The sequence below is a fragment of the Peromyscus californicus genome, unplaced genomic scaffold, assembly GCF_007827085.1.
Source record: "Peromyscus californicus insignis strain IS unplaced genomic scaffold, ASM782708v3 Scaffold_4__1_contigs__length_199733344, whole genome shotgun sequence".
Lineage (NCBI taxonomy): Eukaryota > Metazoa > Chordata > Mammalia > Rodentia > Cricetidae > Peromyscus > Peromyscus californicus.
The window spans coordinates 196,083,940-196,103,338 of NW_026294562.1; the positions used below are offsets into that span (position 1 = coordinate 196,083,940).

A 19,399-nucleotide genomic window follows, 5' to 3' on the forward strand; every position below is an offset into this window, starting at 1 on the left:
GGCAACATGATTTCATCTAAAACAACAGGCAGTAAGAGCTCAGGGATGAACTCCTCTTTGGATAATTTGGTCACAATAATGAAGCAAGAAACTTTTCATATGAAAACAACTAAGATTGGTGTTAACAGTCTACATCAGAAGATGACATTCCAAGTGTAGTGGGTAGAGAAAGGGCCCAAATCCCATGATGGATGGAACCCAGCCAAATGATTGAGACATCATGATTTTCCAAACCAAAGGAAGTCAGTGGATTCTACCTTTCTTAGTGTCTGTGTCTTAGAGATTCTTTGCTTCTATGATATATCTGTATATGAATATTAATATAATGTCCACATCCAGTAAAATCTGCTTATTTCTCACTTTGAGAAAATTCATGATCTTACTAAATTATTCAGTTCCAAATTGACCAACTAACTTAGACATGAAGTTTCCTGTTTAGATTCTATGCTTTAGGCTACTGCTCCTCTGCTGTCCTAGTTAATCCTCAGTAAATAATTGGGTAGATGTGTTGTTCTGATAAATACCTGTACCTAGTGCAGTGGGGTTACCAGCTACTTACCCTGTTCTGAGAACATGAGGATGATAGGAAATCCTTCTCTTTTCTCTATGAAGCATAATAATTTAATAGCCTCTAAATGTACCCTTCACCTAATAAACCAAATGAAGTTGTGATGAACATCGTTCTATTTCCTAGTTCACAGGATAAGTTAACACATTGAAAGTCTTTTGTATTATGTTGTATAAATGAGTGGATGCTCGAACACATGAATAAGTTCCCTAAAGAAAGGATGGAAGAGTGGAGTGAATAAAAACCCACAGAAAATTGTCTGAGGATTGATAAACATGATCATTTCTTTTTCAGTCATGTGCATTAGAAGACAAACTGAAAATTCTCAAATAGTCCATTTGGCAGTGAAATTAGTAAATCCCTCCATCACTTGTGCTTCAGGAACATAGAAAGCAGGAGTAACGGAATTAACCAAACAGGATATCTAGATGCTATGTGAATGTCTTCTAAGGGATTGCTAATTATGCACAACACTATTTGGACTTTGTCACTTAGATCCTATGATATGTTAGTTTTTGTTTTAGCATATTATATCTTATTTTATATTTTGTTGTTACCTCTTAGAAGCTCATTCTCTTTAAATTAGAGACAGAAATCAAGTGTATCTCCATATGATGGAAGAATGGGAGGGAGTGGTATGTGTAGAGGGAAGGAAAATTGATCAGGATATATTGTATGAGAAAAGAATCTGTATTTAATAAGAGGAAAAAGTTAAAAAGAAGAAAGAAAAATGCTTTCACCTTAATGGACTACATACTTTTTCTTGTTGTGAATTTGCTTATCCAGAGCATAATGCACATGCCAAAACTAATATTGAGTGCCTTAATGAGTATCTTACACACCATAATGGCATTCCAGGCAGCATTGTTTCTTTGTGTGTGTGTGTGTGTGTGTGTGTGTGTGTGTGTGTGTGTGTGTGTGTGTTTATTTGTTTTTTTTTTAAGTCCCAATCAGGTTTTCCTCCCTCCCCTCTTCACAGGTCCTCCTCTTGTCCCTATTCACCCAACATACCCATCCAGTTCTCCTTCCTTGTTTCTCTCCAGATACATGTGGGCCTCCCACAGATATCAGTCAGCCATGGTGTATAAAGTTTCCATAAGACTGGACACTTCCTCTTCTATCAATGCTAGAAGAGGCAATCAGAAGGAGGAACCAGGTAACAGAGTCAGACACAGCCCCTCATCTCACTGTTAGGATTCACACAAGAAGACTAAGCTATACCACTGTTACATATATGCACAGGGTTTAGGTCAGTCCCATGTTGGAGAGATAATTGGAATCTGGGGGCATTTCTTCAATGAGCTAGAAACCTAGAGCACTGGAAACTCCCAGGAATAGATGAGGGTAACCCTAGTCAAGTCTCTTAGCAATACAGGATATGGAGACTAAACCAGTCATCTCCAGTAAGAAGACACATCTTTCAGTGGAGGGACTAAGACACTAATGGAGCATTATTTCTTACAAAGGAACTCTCTTCACAGGAAGAGAATTACAACATTAGGCCCATATTCATGGAAACCACTAGTTTAATATGTCCTCCACCATCCTTTATCAGCAAGCATGGTGTAATGGTAACATGGCTTTTCACAGGTAAGATACCATTTATGTGGTGTTTGCACAAAGGGCTGTTACAGTGCCTTTCAGAAGGTGGTAAATGCTTTGAATCAGGATGCAGTGTATTGTATGCTGTCTTTCTTAGCCATCAGTTATGGGTCAAGGAATTCTGGTGTGGAAATTGGAATGTTTCCACTCAATGTTACCCAGGAAAAAAATGCTTCCTGCTGCAGTGACTTTGTGGTTTTCTGTCCTAGAAATGTTCTTTCAGGAGCTGGAGGACTACTACCTGGAGACACAATAAGTATTTCTTCGAATTAGAACCTGATATTTCACCCTGGACAACTTGAGCTTTCAATGCTCTGATGTGAATGTGTTACTAAAGAATTAACAGAGCTAGGAGATGTGATTAGTGCACACTACTGAGGAAAAACTTGGTCGTTTTTCTACAATGAAGGAGTAGAAGATTATGTCTGGATTACAGCAGAACCTTTGGGACTATGGTCTGTATTACTATGTCCTGTGATTAATGCCAGTGGAAAACTGAAACTAGAACTAATCCATGTAGGATGATACAGAGCCCATGATTTTCAGAATGAAGTTAGAGATCACACATTGAGGGAAATTATCAAGACTTTCAAAGGTGCTTGGCTATTGTATAGGGAAATAAATAATGAGAGGTAGTAGTATAAGTTCAGTAATACAGGCTAAGATCACATGAACAGCTGTGGAAATAAGGATTTTTTTGGTTAAGAACAACTTTTTGTGTGTAAACAAGCATACATATCAGTATTTATGATTTAATTCAACATTTCTTATGGGTGAAGACAGTGATTGATATATTCATGGTTACTAAAGTTATGGGAACAAAAGACTAAGTATTCCTCAAAGGACATCACCATCTACTTTTAAATATATAATCAATTTGACATTGCATTTAAGATTGTTGTATCATATTATTTGGAACATGTGACCAGGTTATTGTTTTTATAAGAAATTAAACATGACAGAAAGAGATTTTATTGTGTGTCATGTTGATGTTGGATGGATTTTGATTGGCTAACCTCTGTTTACAACTGTATTGTGTCAGGAATAATCTAACAAGCTATTAGGGAAGCCTGCAACATATTTTCTTAACGAGATTACTGGAAGCAGAAAGACCTACCATAGACATGGGCATCATTTTCTGGTAACAGACCACACAAATTGTATAGGACAAAAAAATACAATTTTCAGAGATATGTCCTCACTCATCTACCAAGTCAATCTTTACTGCTGCTCTGGAATTAGTTCACTGATATTAGATCCAGAATCTTTATAATTTCAAGACAAAATGACAATCAGCATCTATGGTGGAAATATGTTCCCCAAAATATTGTGCAGGCTAATAAACTTATCTAGGATCAGAGACAGAATAGCCACAATATTAAACATAGAGGATAGGCAGTGGTAGCACATGCCTTTAATCCTAGCATTCCAGAGGCAGAAATCCATCTGTTAAAGGATACAGTCAAGCATTGTGACTCACGCCTTTAAACCCAGAAAGTGAGCCTTTAATCCCAGGGAGTGGTGGTAGAAGGCAGAAATTTATACAAGGCGTGAGGACCAGTAACTAGAAGCATTTGGCCTGGTTAAGCATTTGGCTGGTTAAGCTTTCAGGCTTCTAGCAGCACAGTTCAGCTAAGAGCCATTTGGATATGATGACACAGAGACTTCCAGTCTGAGGAAACAAGACCAGCTGAGAAGTTGGCCAGGTGAGGTTAGCTGTGGCTTGTTCTGTCTCTCTGATCTTCCAGCTTCACCCCAATTCTTGGCTCTGGGTTTGTTTTATTAATAAGACTCTCTAAGATTCCAGCTACAAGCATCTCTCCAGGAATCTTCCAGACTATCAACACCAGATTTGGACAGCTGAGACATATAGTCTCTTGAATTGAACTTCTGGATTTTCAGCCTCTCCAGTGTGAGATATCTATTTCCATTGCTTACCAGCCTGGAACACAACATGGAAACCTATCTCATAAATCCCGTAAATATACACATATATGTACTCATTCTCTATGCTGCCTTACTTTAAAAAAATCCATACTAATACAGTGCATTTTCTGTACCCTCATTCTCAACTGTGTAAGCAGTGGATATTTTAATTTTTTATTAGCCTACTCACCAGACATACTACTATTTGTTCTTTCATACGATGGTCTAAAATCTCTCTAAAACAAAGAAATAAATAGTACTGTGTGTTTTTATAAGTTTCATACCCCACAAACTCTCATGAAGACAGAAGTAGATAAACCAAATACCTAACAGTTATTTTTTTGCTGGACATATTTTTCTTTCTTTGGATCCAAGCACTGATGTATTTGTAAAATTCTGTTGCAAAAATGAATTGCTTGAACTTCAGATATAAACATTACAGATGTGAATTTACTTAATATGTTTATAGTCTGAGAACTCAGACAGCATTGCAGTGTCAAACAAGTACTTGTCACCAATATGTTTTGATGGATGTAATGCAAATGAATGGAGAGAGAGACACACACAGAAGGAAACACAGAGAGAGAGAAAGACAGACAGAGAGATGAAAGAAGAAAGGGTAATATTGAGCATAGTGAAATTTTTGCATGTTATTTTAATTCATTGGTATATTTTTGTAATGTAAAAATATTTTAAATTCAAATGTATTTCATTCATATTCTTCACCTCTCAGAAATCCTTGTAGATTTTCTCTTTCTCCCTATCCTCCAAAATCGTGTTCAATCTCAGTAAAAGAAAACACCCAAAAGCCAAGATGTAGACAAATTGCTAAGTAGTCTTATAAAATAAACATCACAGGGCCAAATATATGGGTGAAAGCCTTAGATTTCAGGAAAGTAGGAATAGCGACCAGCTACCTTACCTCATCAGCTCTGCAACTTCCAAAATTGAGCTACTTCCTGTCTACCAACGCCTTTATTACCTTACTATTCTGCCCTCTCATTGATTCTTAGCTGAGCTACTTCACTTCCTTGTCACTTCCTGTCTGTACAGACCTCCAAACCTCTCTGGTTGCTATTTGGATTAAAGGCATGTGTCACCATGTTTGGCTGTTCCCTAGTGTGTCTTTGAACACACAGAGACACTGCCTGCCAAGTGTTCAGATTAAAGTTGTGTGCTACCCCTGCCTGAATTGTGTTAATGGCTTGTTATTTATATCTACATTAGTTGGTCTAATGTTTACCTTCACCACACCTTCTGCATAATCCAGAAGGGAGGGGCATTGTGCTGCCATTGTTCCTTGAATAAGCATCCTTTCTAGGAATGCCCTGTTTATACTCCCTTTTCAAATGGCCTTGTTTACCATAACCAAAACATCTGACATTTTAACTCAAAGCTTTTGAAATTAACTCTCCTACACACATATTATCATGGACATGAGATTCAATATTAATTGTGTCCCTGATCCAATCCTCCAAGGGTGTTGATCTTGCCTTTAATGGCAAGATTAGTCTTTTACATGCTGCATTCACATTCTCAAAAACCAAAGATTCAATTGTTACCTGTCTAGCTTCTGAACTTGGTATCATTCCATTTACTGCTGAAGACAGCCTTTGTAAGAAATCCATGAAGGTTTTCTCTGGGTCCCTGTATAACTTCTGTGAATGATTCAATCTTTTATCCTACTTCCTCATTTCTGTTCCATGCATTCATGGCTGCCATGGGACATAGAATTAAGTTTTTGTTATCATATAAACATTGCCTTTTATATCAGAGTATTCACCTTCTCCAAGAAGCTGATGCTGGGAAATTTCCACACCTCTAGTTCTCCATTGGTGTTCTATTTTCTTAGTCTCATACTTAAGTCATGTTTGTGACTGTAATTGTAGTCCAGACTCCAGGACAGATGTTAGCAAACCTTTCCATTCCTGAGGAATAAGTCTATTACAAGTTGACCACAAGTTTAATATTTGCTTTACAAATAGAGAATGCATGCCACATGATACCTGTGGCTTCCTTAAACCTCCTTAAATCTAATATTTTGACTGGTGTCCAATTAGCAAGTACATGGCCTTGAGCAGGTAGTTCCTGTAAGGCTATCAGATAAATTAAGTTTGGTTGTTTGAAAACAGGCTGTCTCTCTGTATCCATATAATTCAATCCTGAAATAATTTCACCTTCAATTTCATTTGTCTGGGTCTGAATTTCTCTATAATTTATTTTAACAGGTTTTTGTAAAGGTTTTATCTTGGCACTTATATTGACCAACCTTTTTAATACTAAAATAAGGATAATTAAACAAATAATATTCATAATTGATGTTACTACATCCAATCAACATTAATTATCCTCTCATTCAATTGTTCCATTTTTAGACTGCCTAATGTATTATCAAACAAAGACCAATTGCTTCCATTGTAAAAATATTTCCCCTTTTTTAATGCAGAAAAAAATTCTCCTTCAACCATTTTCTCCCTTTAAGTTATCTTAATTGACTTACCAAGTCTGTGTAGAACAGTAGAAGTCCAAGGAAATTTCAAAGCAGCAATCTAGTGTGGTAGCAATCTAAAATGTGAATCCAGAGAGAGAGAGGGAAAGAGATAGAGAGAGAGAGACAGAGACAGAGAGACAGAGCCTACTAGCCACCAGGAGAAAAAAAAAGCTTAAGAAAGTCCAGTCACGTGTTCTGGCCTGAACTGTGCAGGGCCTGAGCCAGGGGCTCTGTATCTCCATAAGCTGTGTGCCTGCTTGTAGCTAAGGCTGCTTGCACCTACAGTTGAGTTTAACTCTGGCTGTATGTAACCTGGATTGCTTGTAGCTCTGGCCAAGCCTGAGGGCTTGTAAGCTCCAACCAAGCCAGGGGTTTATAACCCATTGCCTTTTAGGCCACCAATGGTTATTTAATGAATTCTTGACACCAATTGTAGAAAAATTTCTAAACAGTCTTTAAAAATATAAAACACAGAGCCAAATATAGGTGAGAAAGCCTTAGACATCAGGAAAATTGTGATAACCACCAGCTACATTACCCCACCATCTCTGAAACTTCCAAATGTGAGCTACTTCCTGTCTACCCATGCCTCTATTGCCTTGCTGTTCTGCCCTCTCATTTGCTCTTAGATGTGCTACTTACTTCCTTGTCACTGCCTGTCTGTACAGATCTCCACATCTCTATGGTTGGTATTGGGAATAAAGGCATGTGTCACTATGCTTGACTGTTCTCTATTTTAAGTAAACTGGTCACAACAACTCTGGGTTTGGTCCTGGATTTGGGCACCAAAACATGACTTTTGCAACTTTGGGAAAGGTGTCCTTACTACATGGGAGTCAGGCAACACCTTGAGCTTCTTAGGACAGCTCTGATGGCTGAACTGCAATGTATCCCAGACACCTCGAGCTGCTCAGAACAACAGCTCTGCCCTGAAGGTGTCCCAGACACCTGGAGCAGTGCCGCAGACTGGGTCTCAGTAGGGCCACCAGACCGAGGGAGAACGGGGTGAAGGTGCTCAGGATAATTGGGATTCGGCGATGACAGACAGACACAGACACCAGAGTATGCTGTGAAACTGCTGCAATTTTACTGAACATCAGGCTGAGATTTTGTACAATCTTAATGAGGAACTAAGTCCAGGGGCAAAAGGAAAACAATAGATGCAATCTTTTGTGGTCACACAATGTGGTTTTCAGAATGATTAATACTTTCAGACAGAGACATGCTGTGGCCTGAACCCTAAGAGCCAGATTACACTCTCAATAACTAGTAATCCATTTCTAGTAATTTATTAAAGACAGTTACAAAGTCCTCGCCAAGAGCCTTAGTCCACCTCTTTAGCACAGGTGCTATACCTCTCAATATAGCTGAACTTGTCTGCCTATCATATGTACACCGTACCTTTCTGCTTCTAACCAGCCTTTCCATAAAAGGCAACTGATTCCACAACATACTTTTCCCCCCATGATTTACCCAACCGATTCCCTTCATAGTCATAAGCCCCTGTAAAAGGGGGTGGATCTAAGTAGTTTCTACTTCTGGGATTCCAACGAGGGGGTGCTCACCATTTCCCATAAATATGGTATTGAATGTACTTTCCAACCATTCTTGTGGGAGTTGCCAGTTTCCTAAGTTCTCTTTCTTGTGAGTTTGCATGAGCTGAGTGAGGGTTACCTAACAATCTTTTTACTTTTACATTTTCTTCCTTAGAATCTGTGGGAACCTGAATCATTAGCTCTTTCTGTTCTAATCCATCCATGAGTACCCCATTGAAGTAGGGTTTTTTTGTGCTATCTGCCCAAGGGCTTGAATCACGGGGGGCAGTGCCGGTTTAACAGTTGAGGAGCTATCAGGTATGTCAAGGGAGTGTCTACGGGAGTCCAGGCACAGAGAGGTTGTTATTGTCAGGAAAGAAGAAAGAAGCAGGAGTCTTGCCAACCATCCACGGAAGGCTGGTCTTTAGGGAACAATGTATCCAGGAGCCATTGCTCGGGTTGATTGCCAGGGGACCACCGGGGGGCCTAGCCTTGAGAGACACGTGCCCCCCTTCCTCGTGAGACCACCAGATCGGCATTTGTTACAGGGGCGACACCATCGCAGGTGTGGCAGAGCAGTTTAGCACAGCTTTGACAGCTGGAACTGCTAGGAGACAATTTAGCTCTGGAGGGAAGTTTTTCTGATTTCTCAGGAAAGTCAGGCCTGTAACTGCTTCAGCAAAGAAGGGTATCCTGACTATTCAGGAAAGTCAAGGTACTCTGATTGTTTGGGAAGGTCAGACTATACCTGGTGTGATGGGGGATGGTTTCCCAGCAGGATATAGCAATCCTGCTCCTCTTCTAAAGAGCCACTACAGCTGAGCTTTGCTCAGCCCCCACTTAAGAGCTTCCTAGCAGAGCTCTGCTTCTCAGGCCTAAGAAATTGCAAAAATGTAGCTATCTCCTCCATCTCAGGAGAAAAGTATTACTTTTCAGCTCTCTCTTGCCCTGTCCACTGAGGGATGTCTCAGTACTGATCTTCTGTTCAGCTCCCCCTTGCTCAATCCACTATGGGACATCACAGAAAGGTTCTTTTGTGTACCAGTGGATGAAGGTCTTATTACGCAAAAATCTTTTGAGAAAGACATTTATTTGGGAAGGAAGTCCAGGATAGTAGCTACCTCTACCAGGATAGAGAGAACAGCTCACAACTGACCAGGCAGGGTGGTTTATATAGGATGTCCTGGGGGCGGGGTCAACCCATGATTGGTTAGTTTTTTTCGGCCCAGGGAATGGGCAGTTTTGTGGGCTAGGGAGAGAGATGGCCCTGATTTCAGGGCCAAATTATATTTCTTTCACTGTCCTTTCTTGGTTTTCTGACACTATCTCTAAGGCCAGGACACATTTCTTTCACTGACTCTGATTCTAGGGTCCAAGAGTTTTATTTTGTCACTAGTTTCAGCATCAGGGCACATTTCCTTGGTTCTGGGTTTGGGGATAAAATGTTCATTTCTCTGGCTCAGGTCCCAAATGCAGGCTGTTTTTCTTTCCCTGGTCCTGGGCCCTGGGGCCAGGATTCTACTATCCTACTCTGTGATTGGTTGGTTTCACAAGTCAGTTGGCCAGGGGCAGAGATGATTCTGATCTGAGCCAAATTGTGTTTCTTTCACTGGCCTTTTTTGAGCCATCTTTCCCTAATTCTGGGCTTCAGGGTTAGGGTGGGTTTCTTTAACCAGCTGCTTTTCCCTACAACTAGTGTGTCCTCGAACACAGAGAGACCCTGTCTGCCACGTTATCAGAGTAAGGGTGTATGCTATCCCTGCCTGACTTGTGTTAATGACTTGTTATTTCCTCTGATCTCCAGGCAAACTTTATTTATTAACATACAAAAAATATTACCACATTTCAGCTCAAATAAAATATCCCACCAAGAGAAGAAAATAAAACACTAATAAAGAGTAAAGCCCCACCAAACTATAACCAAATAAAAATCACCATCACAAAGAACTGTGGAGTCCATGGCAGGGCGGCGGTGGCGCACACCTTTAATCCTAGCACTCGGGAGGCCGAGGCAGGCGGATCTCTTTGAGTCTGAGGTCAGCCTGGGCTACCAAGTGAGTTCCAGGAAAGGCGCAAAGCTACCACAGAGAAACCCTGTCTCGAAAAACCAAAAAAGAAAAAGGAAAAAAAGAGAACTGTGGAGTCCATAATATTGACCAACAACTCCTGAATGTGAGGCCTACCCTACGGTTGTTGATATACATACTATCACTCCATAGAAGAAAATTGCATTTTCCTATCACAGTAGGATAAAAAAAGAGTTGATCTCAGTCCGCGGGGGAGGCTTTGCCCTGGAGGAGGTGGGAATGGGGGGTGGGCTGGGGGGAATGTGAGGGTGGCCGGAGGGGGGAGAACAAGGGAATCCGTGACTGATATGTAGAACTGAATTGTATTGCAAAATAAAAATAAAAATTAAAAAAAAGAGTTCAAAATCTAATTTTTATGTTACTGGAAAGGTTTTCATTCATTCATTAATTCAGTCACTCATTCATTCATTCATTCATTCATTCTTCATCCATCCATTTACATAAAACAATATGAAGTATAATGAGGTTAAACAAAACTGTCACGTCAAAGTTGAAGAAGACAAACTAAAAAAAGGAAAAGTGCCCCAGAGATGACACAAAAATCAGAGATCCACTAGTTTTCAAACTTAGAAATCTAATAAAAACACTGCACTGTAAGCTAAAACACAAGCAAGGAGACCTGGAGCCGACCTGTGCAAGCCCTGTGTTTGCTGGTTTAGTAACAGTGAGTTCATATGAGCTTTCATCATGTTTGTTTAGAGATTAATTTTTTTTCTCCTCAATCCCCATAGGGTCTCACACTGTTTCCTCCTCCTTATACGTGTGGTTACCTGAGCTCTGAGGGGCAGAATTTGAGGCAGACAACCCATTTAGGGCTGAGTGTTACAATGTCTCTCATTCTTTGCATAACATAAGGGGGTCATATAGATGTTTATTCCAGTCTGCAGCAGGATGAAGCTTCTTTGATGATACCTGAATAAGGCCCTATCTATACTATAACAGAGTATCACTAAGAGATACTTTATCACTACTATATATATATATATTCCTCATATCTATAAATATCTATATATATAAAATGTAAAATAAAGTATAAGAGAAAATTTTATATGATTATTTTTTATTTTATCTAATTAATACTATATATTGTATAATAAAAGAAAAATACATAATTTTTTCTTTATTAAGCCATTATTATTTGCTTTTACATCTCTTAACAGAAATCTTTTTACATTGTTACATTGTTGCAGGGGTGATTGAGTAATGGCTGAGTCAGGTTGCCCTTGGAACTAGTTTTCTTTTTAGTTCCTTATTTCCTGGGGCTTGGGGAGGGGTGTAAGCCTGAAGGGTTAGGGTCTTTTATTCCCCCATTTTCTTTTTGGCAAATTTTAATCTGAAAATTTATTCAGTAACAATTAAAGCTTGGTATTGTTGAGTTAAAACAAGGCCTAATACAATAGATAATCTCTCCCGTATAAACTGCAGCAACATTTTTTAAATGCATGGGCCAAAGGTTAAAAGCAGGAGTAAAATAAGCAGGGGTCCCATAATTGCAGAAACCAGGGTCATCATCCATGGGGACCTATTAAACCATCCTTCAAACCAGCCTTGTCGGGCTTCCCGATCTTTCTATCTTTTATCCAATCTAGTTCACAGCTTTTCCATGGAGTCCCTGACCACCCCTGAGTTGTCTACATAAAAACAGCATTCTTCTCCTAAGGTGACGCAGAGGCCACTTTCTTTTAGGAATAGTAGATCCTACCCTCTTCTCTTCTGGAGTACTACTTCTGACAGGGAGGTGAGGGACTATGCTAACTTTGAAAGTGATTGTTCCAATGCTTGGAGGTCCTCATCGCCTACAGCCTGGAGGGTTGAATAATGCTGATTTTTCTGAATCAAGGCTGCTGTCCCAGTCCCAATCCCTACAGCGACTCCAAGCCCTAGTAGAACTGCCAGAGTTAGAGTCACAAGTTCGTGTGTGAAGCGAGTGGGGTGGTTGGAATAGGAATTTTCAAGGGTGCCTGCCGGGTGGAAATATATCCTGGGGATGATCTGGACCATCGCACATAAGCCTTCCTCTGTTTCTATCCTTCTAAGAACTTCAATGGATACACAAGGAGTCAGCCCGGTGTTGCAGGCCCACCATGAGTCTTCAGGTGGGATGATGTATGGTCCCTGTATTTTGGAGGTTGAGATGGTCTTATTACAGGGGCTAGCTTGTGGTCCTGTAGTTTGCCCAATGCAAAGGCCTGCCCCGTTAACTTCAGTTAGAGTTAGTTTAGAGATTGCGTTCCAGCGACAAGTGGAAGCCTCACCGATCATGTAATTTTCAATAGTGGCAATTCCTTCATAATAAGGGGGTGCTGCCCCTAGGCATAGCCAGCAGGGGTCTGCTAGGCTAGGCTTGGTTTGGTTGATGATCTCAAAAGCTCCCTCTATCAGGTTGAGCATTCTTTTCTCGGTGCCCTGTGGTGCCAGGCATTGGATTTTATAGTGTTGGTAACTACCTGAGTCAGAGTGGTGCCCTGGCTCAGGGTAGATCTAGGGGTTGGGTCCATGGGTCTGTGGGATGTCTCTTGTTTTGCCAATACCTTGTTTGGCCCCAAGACTTGTGGAGGGATTGAGGGCACAAATAGATGGGAAAGAGTGATGAGGGCCCCCCAATCATATCCCATAAGGCTATAATGTCATAACCCCCAGATTCCTGGTACTTTGGAGGGGTCTTTGCAATTAAATTTCAGTCGGAGATTGTGGCTACCTTGGTCTGGATAGCAAACATGCCCACAATCTTTCCATACAGCTGAAAGGGGGTCATTACCTTGCTTTGTGTCCCATCTTCCTGCCATTCCACCAAAAGACAATGTCTTGCAACCCCAATTATCACAGTAGAATTGCTGTGGGGTGTTACATCCCAAGCGGTGGGTGTTTTTGTTCCCAGGACAAACATACCAGTCATCAAACCAGGCCACATCATGAATCTTTTTACCTAGAGTTTCGAGGATCTTTTTGAGGTCTGCTTCCATCTTGTTTGGGCATCCAACTCTGTATGGGCCGATGAAAGATTTAGTATCCAGAACAACATCAGTGTCTGCAACAGTTAGGGTCCAGGTAGTTGTTCCTGGTGTATGGAGGTTATTCATAGACAGTGTCCCAGTCATCCCCATTATGAAGTCCAGTGTCAGACATGCATGATTTCGAGCTTTAGAGGATATTGAGTTCGCTGAAGCTTCTATCTCAGGGTCGTAGGGTCCTCGTTGGCCTCAGCAGGTGCCGACTTGACATGAGAGGTGTGGATCCAAGCAGCAATTCTGTCGATCTTAACAGCTGTCAGGGTGTCCAGCAACACGGTGTAAGGTCCCTTCCAGCGAGGTTCCAGAGTCTTAGTCTGATGTCTTCGGACATAGACAGAGTCTCCAATCTGGAAGGGATGAGGCACACTAGGTGGTTTGGACTGGTACACAGCTGCCAGCGGTTTCCAGACTTGGTTCTGGATGAGTTGGAGGGCCTTCAGTCACGCCTGGAGACTGAGGGATGTAGCAAAGGAATCTATGTCAGGTTCCAACAGGTCTGCTATTGGGGGAGGGCCCCCATAGAGGATTTCATAGGGGGTTAATCCAAAGAAAGCAAGGGTGTTCCAAACCCAGAACAAGGCCATGGGGAGGAGTTCGACCCAGTCTCAAGTGCCAGACTCCATCGTTAATTTAGTGAGGGTCTCTTTGAGGGTTCTATTGGTACGTTCTACCTGTCCTGAAATTTGGGGTCTATAGGCACAATGTAATTTCCAACTCAGCCCCAAAATTCTGACCAACAACTGACTTACCTGGGAAATGAAAGCAGGGCCATTATCCGACCCTATTACCTTGGGCAGGCCAAAACGGGGAAAAATCTCTTCCAAGATCTTTTTGACCACCACTTGTGCCTCTTCTTTCTTCATAGGGAAAGCTTCTATCCACGTTAACAACGTGTCTATACAGACTAAGAGATATTTAGCTCCATATCGTCCTGGGCAGATCTCAGTGAGGTCTATCTCCCAGTTTGTTCCTGGGCAGGATCCTTGAACTCTGGCCCCTTCTGACAGTACCTGATGGCTGGCATTTACCTTGGCACAAGGAACACAGGACCCCGTAATCTGCTTGATCAGGGAGTTTAGGTTAGGTATGAAATAGAAATGTTCTTCTCTCTGTAGTAGCTCTCTGAGCTTTTTGTGTCCTAGGTGGGTCAGGCAGTGGAGGTCAGTCACTAGCATTCTAGCCATCTTTTGGGGTAGGACTGTTTTGTCCTGAAGTCTCCAAGCTCCTTCTTGTTCATCATATTGTGCCCCTATCTGCTAAATAACATCCAGATCTCTATCTGAATATTTATATCTTGGGGTTTGAGGCTGTTCTATAGGCTCTTTTAGGGTGAGTATCTGTTCACCTAGAGTGGTGGCCTTGGCTGTTTCATTGGCCATTCTATTTCCCCCAGTACCTGGTCATCTCCTTTTTGGTATCCTGGGCAGTGTATAATGCTCAGTCTCTTGGGCAGGTAAAGGGCTTCTAAGAGATCCAGGATCTCTTGCTTGTTTTTAATGTCCTTCCCTGCAGAGGTCAGCAATCTTCTCCTGCGATATATCTCCCCATGAATGTGTGCAGTGGCAAACGCATACTGGCTGTCGGTATAAATATTAACTGCCTTACCTCTAGCTGTCTTCAGGGCCTGTGTAAGGGCCACTAGTTCAGCCTGCTGGGTCGAGGTCCCAGGAGTTAGGGCCCTTGCCCAGATCACATTGGTGCCATCCACCACTGCTGCACCTGCCCTCTGTTCTCCCTGATGTAGAAAGCTGCTCCCATCAGTGAACCAGCTGATGTCTACATTCAGAAGTGGATGATCGTTCAGATCTTCTTGAGTGTCGTGAGTTTCAGCCAACACTAGGTGACAGTTGTGCTCCACTGCAGTTTCTGCTCCTCTCTCAGGGAGCAGAGTAGCTGGGTTGAGGGAATTGACGGTCCCAAAATGGATTCGCTCAGGGTTCAGCAGCATAGCCTGATAGTGGGTGACTCTTGCATTTGAGAGCCACAGGTCAGAGGGCTGTCGGATCACTGTCTCTATAGCATGTGGGGCCATTATTGTGAGAGGTTGTCCCAGTGTGATCTTATCAGAGTCCTTGACCAGGATTGCCACTGAGGCTCTCATGCAGAGACAAGGAGGCCATCCTGACACTATATTATCCAATTTCTTGGAAAAGTAGGCTACCAGTCTTTTCCAGGGGCCCAGTTGTTGGGTTAGGACTCCCTTTGGTATCCCTTTTCATTCATCCACATACAGGGTGAATGGCTTTTTCATGTCCAGGAGGCCCAGTGCGGGGGCTGACAATAAAGCCTTCTTGATGTTGTCAAAGGCTTGCTGTTCTTTCTCGCCCCAGGTGTAGGGAGCATTGGACTTTGTGAGGGGGTATAGTGGGGCTGCCATTTCTGTGAACCTCAGTATCCAGAGGCAGCAGAAGCCTGCACTCTCTAGAAACTCTCTCAGCTTCTTAGCGCTAGAGGGTGGGGGTATGAGAGCCACGGCCTGTTTATGTCCCTCAGTTAGCCATCTCTGGCCCTCTTGTAGAAGATACCCCAAGTAAGTCACTTCTCACTGGCAGATTTGGGCCGTTTTGGCTGAGGCCCGATATCCCAGCTCCCCCAGTCTTTTCAACAGGGCCCTGGTACCTTGGAGGCATCCTTGTTCCATCTCAGCTGCGATGTTGGAGGAGGGTCAGATCTGGATGGTTAACTCGAAAGTCTGCCAGGTCTTGATGCAGGGCCTCATCGAACAAGGTGGGGGAATTTTTGAATCCCTGCCCCGATTATCCAGACTCTGGATCTTTCCATTCAAAGGCAAAAAGGGTCTGGCTCTGAGGGCTCAATCTCAAACAGAAAAAGGCATCTTTTAAATCAAGTACGGTGTACCAGATTGTCCTGGAGGCAGGGTGCTGAGCAAAATGTAAGGGTTAGGTACAGTGGGATGAATGTCCTCAGTCTTTTTGTTTACCCCTCTCAGGTCCTGGACCGGCCTATAGTCATTTGTGCCAGGTTTCTTGACTGGCAGCAAGGGGGTGTTCCATGCCGATTGGCAGGGCTTCAAAATGCCCAATTGTAAGAGTCTCTGGATATGAGGTCTTATACCCTCTTAAACCTCCTTGGCCATGGGATATTGACGGATAGACATGGGGGTGGTGGTAGGCTTTAAAGTTATCACCAGCGGTTGCTGCTGGGTGGCCAGTCCCATGCCTGCTATTTCTGCCCATGCCAAGGGGTAGTTGGTGAGCCATTTGGGGTCTATTCGGAGAGGTTTTGGAGGAGTTTTGTGTAGCTGGTGTTCATCCTCCAGTCTCAGGGTCAGTACCTGGAGAGGCTTTATAACAGAGACTCCCTTTTCTTGCAAGTGAATTTGGGCTCCTACCTTGGAGAGGAGATCTCTTCCCAGTAATGGGTATGGACTGTTGGTACCAGCAAGAATGAATGAGTGACTTTCCCCGTGGATAATTGGACCTCTCTTTCTGAAGTCCATTTATATAGTCCTCCTCCCGTGGCCCCCTGGACCCATGATGTTTTGGAGCTCAGAGGCCCCTTGGTCTGGGTGAGGACCGAATGTTGGGCCCCTGTGTCAACCAGAAATGTCACCGGTTGGACTTCCCCTTTAAGAGTTACCCTGGGCTCAGGGAGAGGCTCCTGGCCCTGACTCACCTAATCTTTTTCCAAGGACAGTACCGGGACAGGCTTACACGTTTTTGTCTTCTGGATACGGACTGGACAATCTTTGGCCCAGTGTCCCTTTTCTTTGCAATAAGCACATTGATACTGTTCCAGCAGCGACCTCCTCCTGTTTCCCAGGTTTTAGTCTGTCTAGGCTTATTCTGCTCTGTTCCTGAGACTACAGGATCTAGATAATTCTTTATTTCTCTTTTTATCTCTTAAGTCCTCTCTCTGTTCCTGTTCTCTGCGTAATCTTTCCTCTTTTTCTTCCAGCATTTCTCTTTTGCTAAAAATCTTTTCAGCTTCTCTTACTAGGTCTGGCAAAGTATACCCCTGGAGCCCTTCCAGCCACTGCAGCTTAGTACGGATGTCGGGGACCAATTGTCCAATGAAGGACATTTTGACCTCAGCCTGCCTGTTGGGCGCCTGGGGGTCAAAGGGAGTATACATGTGGTATCCTTCCATTAATCTTTCTAGAAATCCTGCCGGAGTTTCCTCTGACCCTTGAACTATAGCACGTACCTTTGCCAAATTGGTGGGGCATCTATCTGCCCCTTTGAGACCTGTCAGGAGAATCTGGCGATAAAGATAGAGTCGTTCCCTACCTTGAGGGGTGTTGAAGTCCCAGTCGGGGCGGGTCAAGGGGAAGGCTTTCTCAACTTCATTTGGCAGTTGAGTGGGCCTGCCATCGTCCCCCGGCACATTCTTACGAGCCTCCAAGATAACATGCTGTCTCTCTTCAGTTGTGAGGAGGGCCTGTAATTAATTGGTTACAATCCTCCCATGTGGGGACATGGGTGAGGAGAATGGACTCTATTAGCCTGGTTAATGCTTGGGGGTTTTGGGAGGAGGACAGATTATGAGTTTTCCAGTTATAGAGTTCCGAAGCAGAGAATGGCCAGTATTGCGTTTGGCCGCCCACTGAGCCAAGGGGAAAAACCTGTGACATCCCAGTGTCTCCTCCCTCCCCAGCCCTATCATGGCGGGAGTGGAGATGGCTGCTTGGGGGAGGGGAGGGGCTGGGAGAGTTCTCCTCCAGAGCCATTTTGAGTTCTCCTTCCCTGTGCCAGTGGACTGGCATAAGGGAGGGTGATTCCATCATGAGTAGATCTCCCTGGTCCTCTGGAAGGATCAGGGGTTTCTTTTCTTTAGATTCTTTATGCTGGATTTCATTAAGGGGGTAAAAGGAGGAAGTAGGAGAGTTTGGAAATGGTTGAGGGGCAGCCGGGGCTGGTGGAACAAGGGGAGCTTGGGGAGCTTGGGATAAGGGTATAAGGGGAGTTTGAGAAGGGACAGGTGGGGGTCTGGGTCCCAGCCTTGCTGGGGCAGGCGAAGCAGTGAAAAACAACTTCACCCAGGCAGGTGGGTCTCTGGCGAAACTCTCCCAGACTGAAATGTAAGGCACTTAATCTGGGTGCCCGTGTGGTCCTTGGTCAAAGATTCGAGCCTTCATCTGTGAAATAATATCAACGTTAAAAGTCCCATCCCCCGGCCAGCCAAACCCAAAGGTCTGCCATTCTGAGGAGCAGAAGGTGATCCATTTCTTTTTCTTGACACCCAGAGAGGCATTGTGAGCCCAGGTGAGGACATCTCTCCAGTTATCTAAAGTCAGACTTAGAGGAGTTGTTAGTTGTTGCCCCATATGGAGAGAGAGAGGTAGAGGCAAAAGAGAGACTCAAAAACAAAAACAAAAACAAAGAGGACAAAGACAGACACAGTCTGCACGGTGGTTGATTCAGCCACAGAACCAAAAGCACAGATTCAGATGGGAGTGGCCACGAACAGCCTGCATCCTCGCCCCCCCCCCCCGCCCCCCGGAAGGAGAGACACTATGTCTACCTCCTTCCTCCAGACCACTCTGGAGGAAACCTCCAGAGGTGGACCCAGGGACATCTGAGCATGTCTGCTCCCCACACAGGTCCCAGATACAGGTCCTGCGCTCACCTCATGCACAGGCACAGAGTACAGATGCCAAATCAACCAGACAAAGGACAAGGACACAATAACATAAAACATAGATTGAGGTGATTTTTACCTCCAACTGGCAGAGTGGGGGTCCAGGGGCACCCAAAAAATCTCAGTGGGACCTCCAAATGATAGACCCCAGACCCAGAGTACTACCTTCTTGAGGGGGTGCCCCAAGAACCCAGACTCCAGTCCAGTTGATGCAACAGCAAGAGGTGTTTATTGAAGAAGCAACTGTACAGATGGGCAAACTCTTGTCCTGAGAGCAAGAGTCGCATCTTACTGCAGCCATATGGGGGTTTTTAAAGGAAAAACCCACAAAAGCCATAAGATTACAATTCCCATACAATTTCGTTTCACAAGATTATGGTCTGATCACAGAATGTGTACAGTCATGACCACATGTACATTCTTCCTGAAACCTCAAGGGGGGTATCTGGGTGGGAGTGGAGTTTACACAAAGGTCACAATGGTCCTTCCTGGAACACTTGCAACTATCCCAGTCACAGTTGAGCACATCTCTTAACAGAAATCTTTTTACATTATTACATTGTTGCAGGGGTTGCCCA

At 43.4% G+C, this 19,399-nt stretch overlaps 2 pseudogenes; both read right to left on the bottom strand.

Moving 5' to 3' along the window:
• LOC128124310 (vomeronasal type-2 receptor 116-like) overlaps positions 1-13,313 on the bottom strand; it is a 31,159-nt pseudogene extending 17,846 nt beyond the window's left edge.
• A 65-nt stretch (positions 13,314-13,378) lies between these two features.
• Positions 13,379-18,507, bottom strand: LOC128124311 (uncharacterized; annotated as a pseudogene).
• Positions 18,508-19,399: the final 892 nt, after the last annotated feature.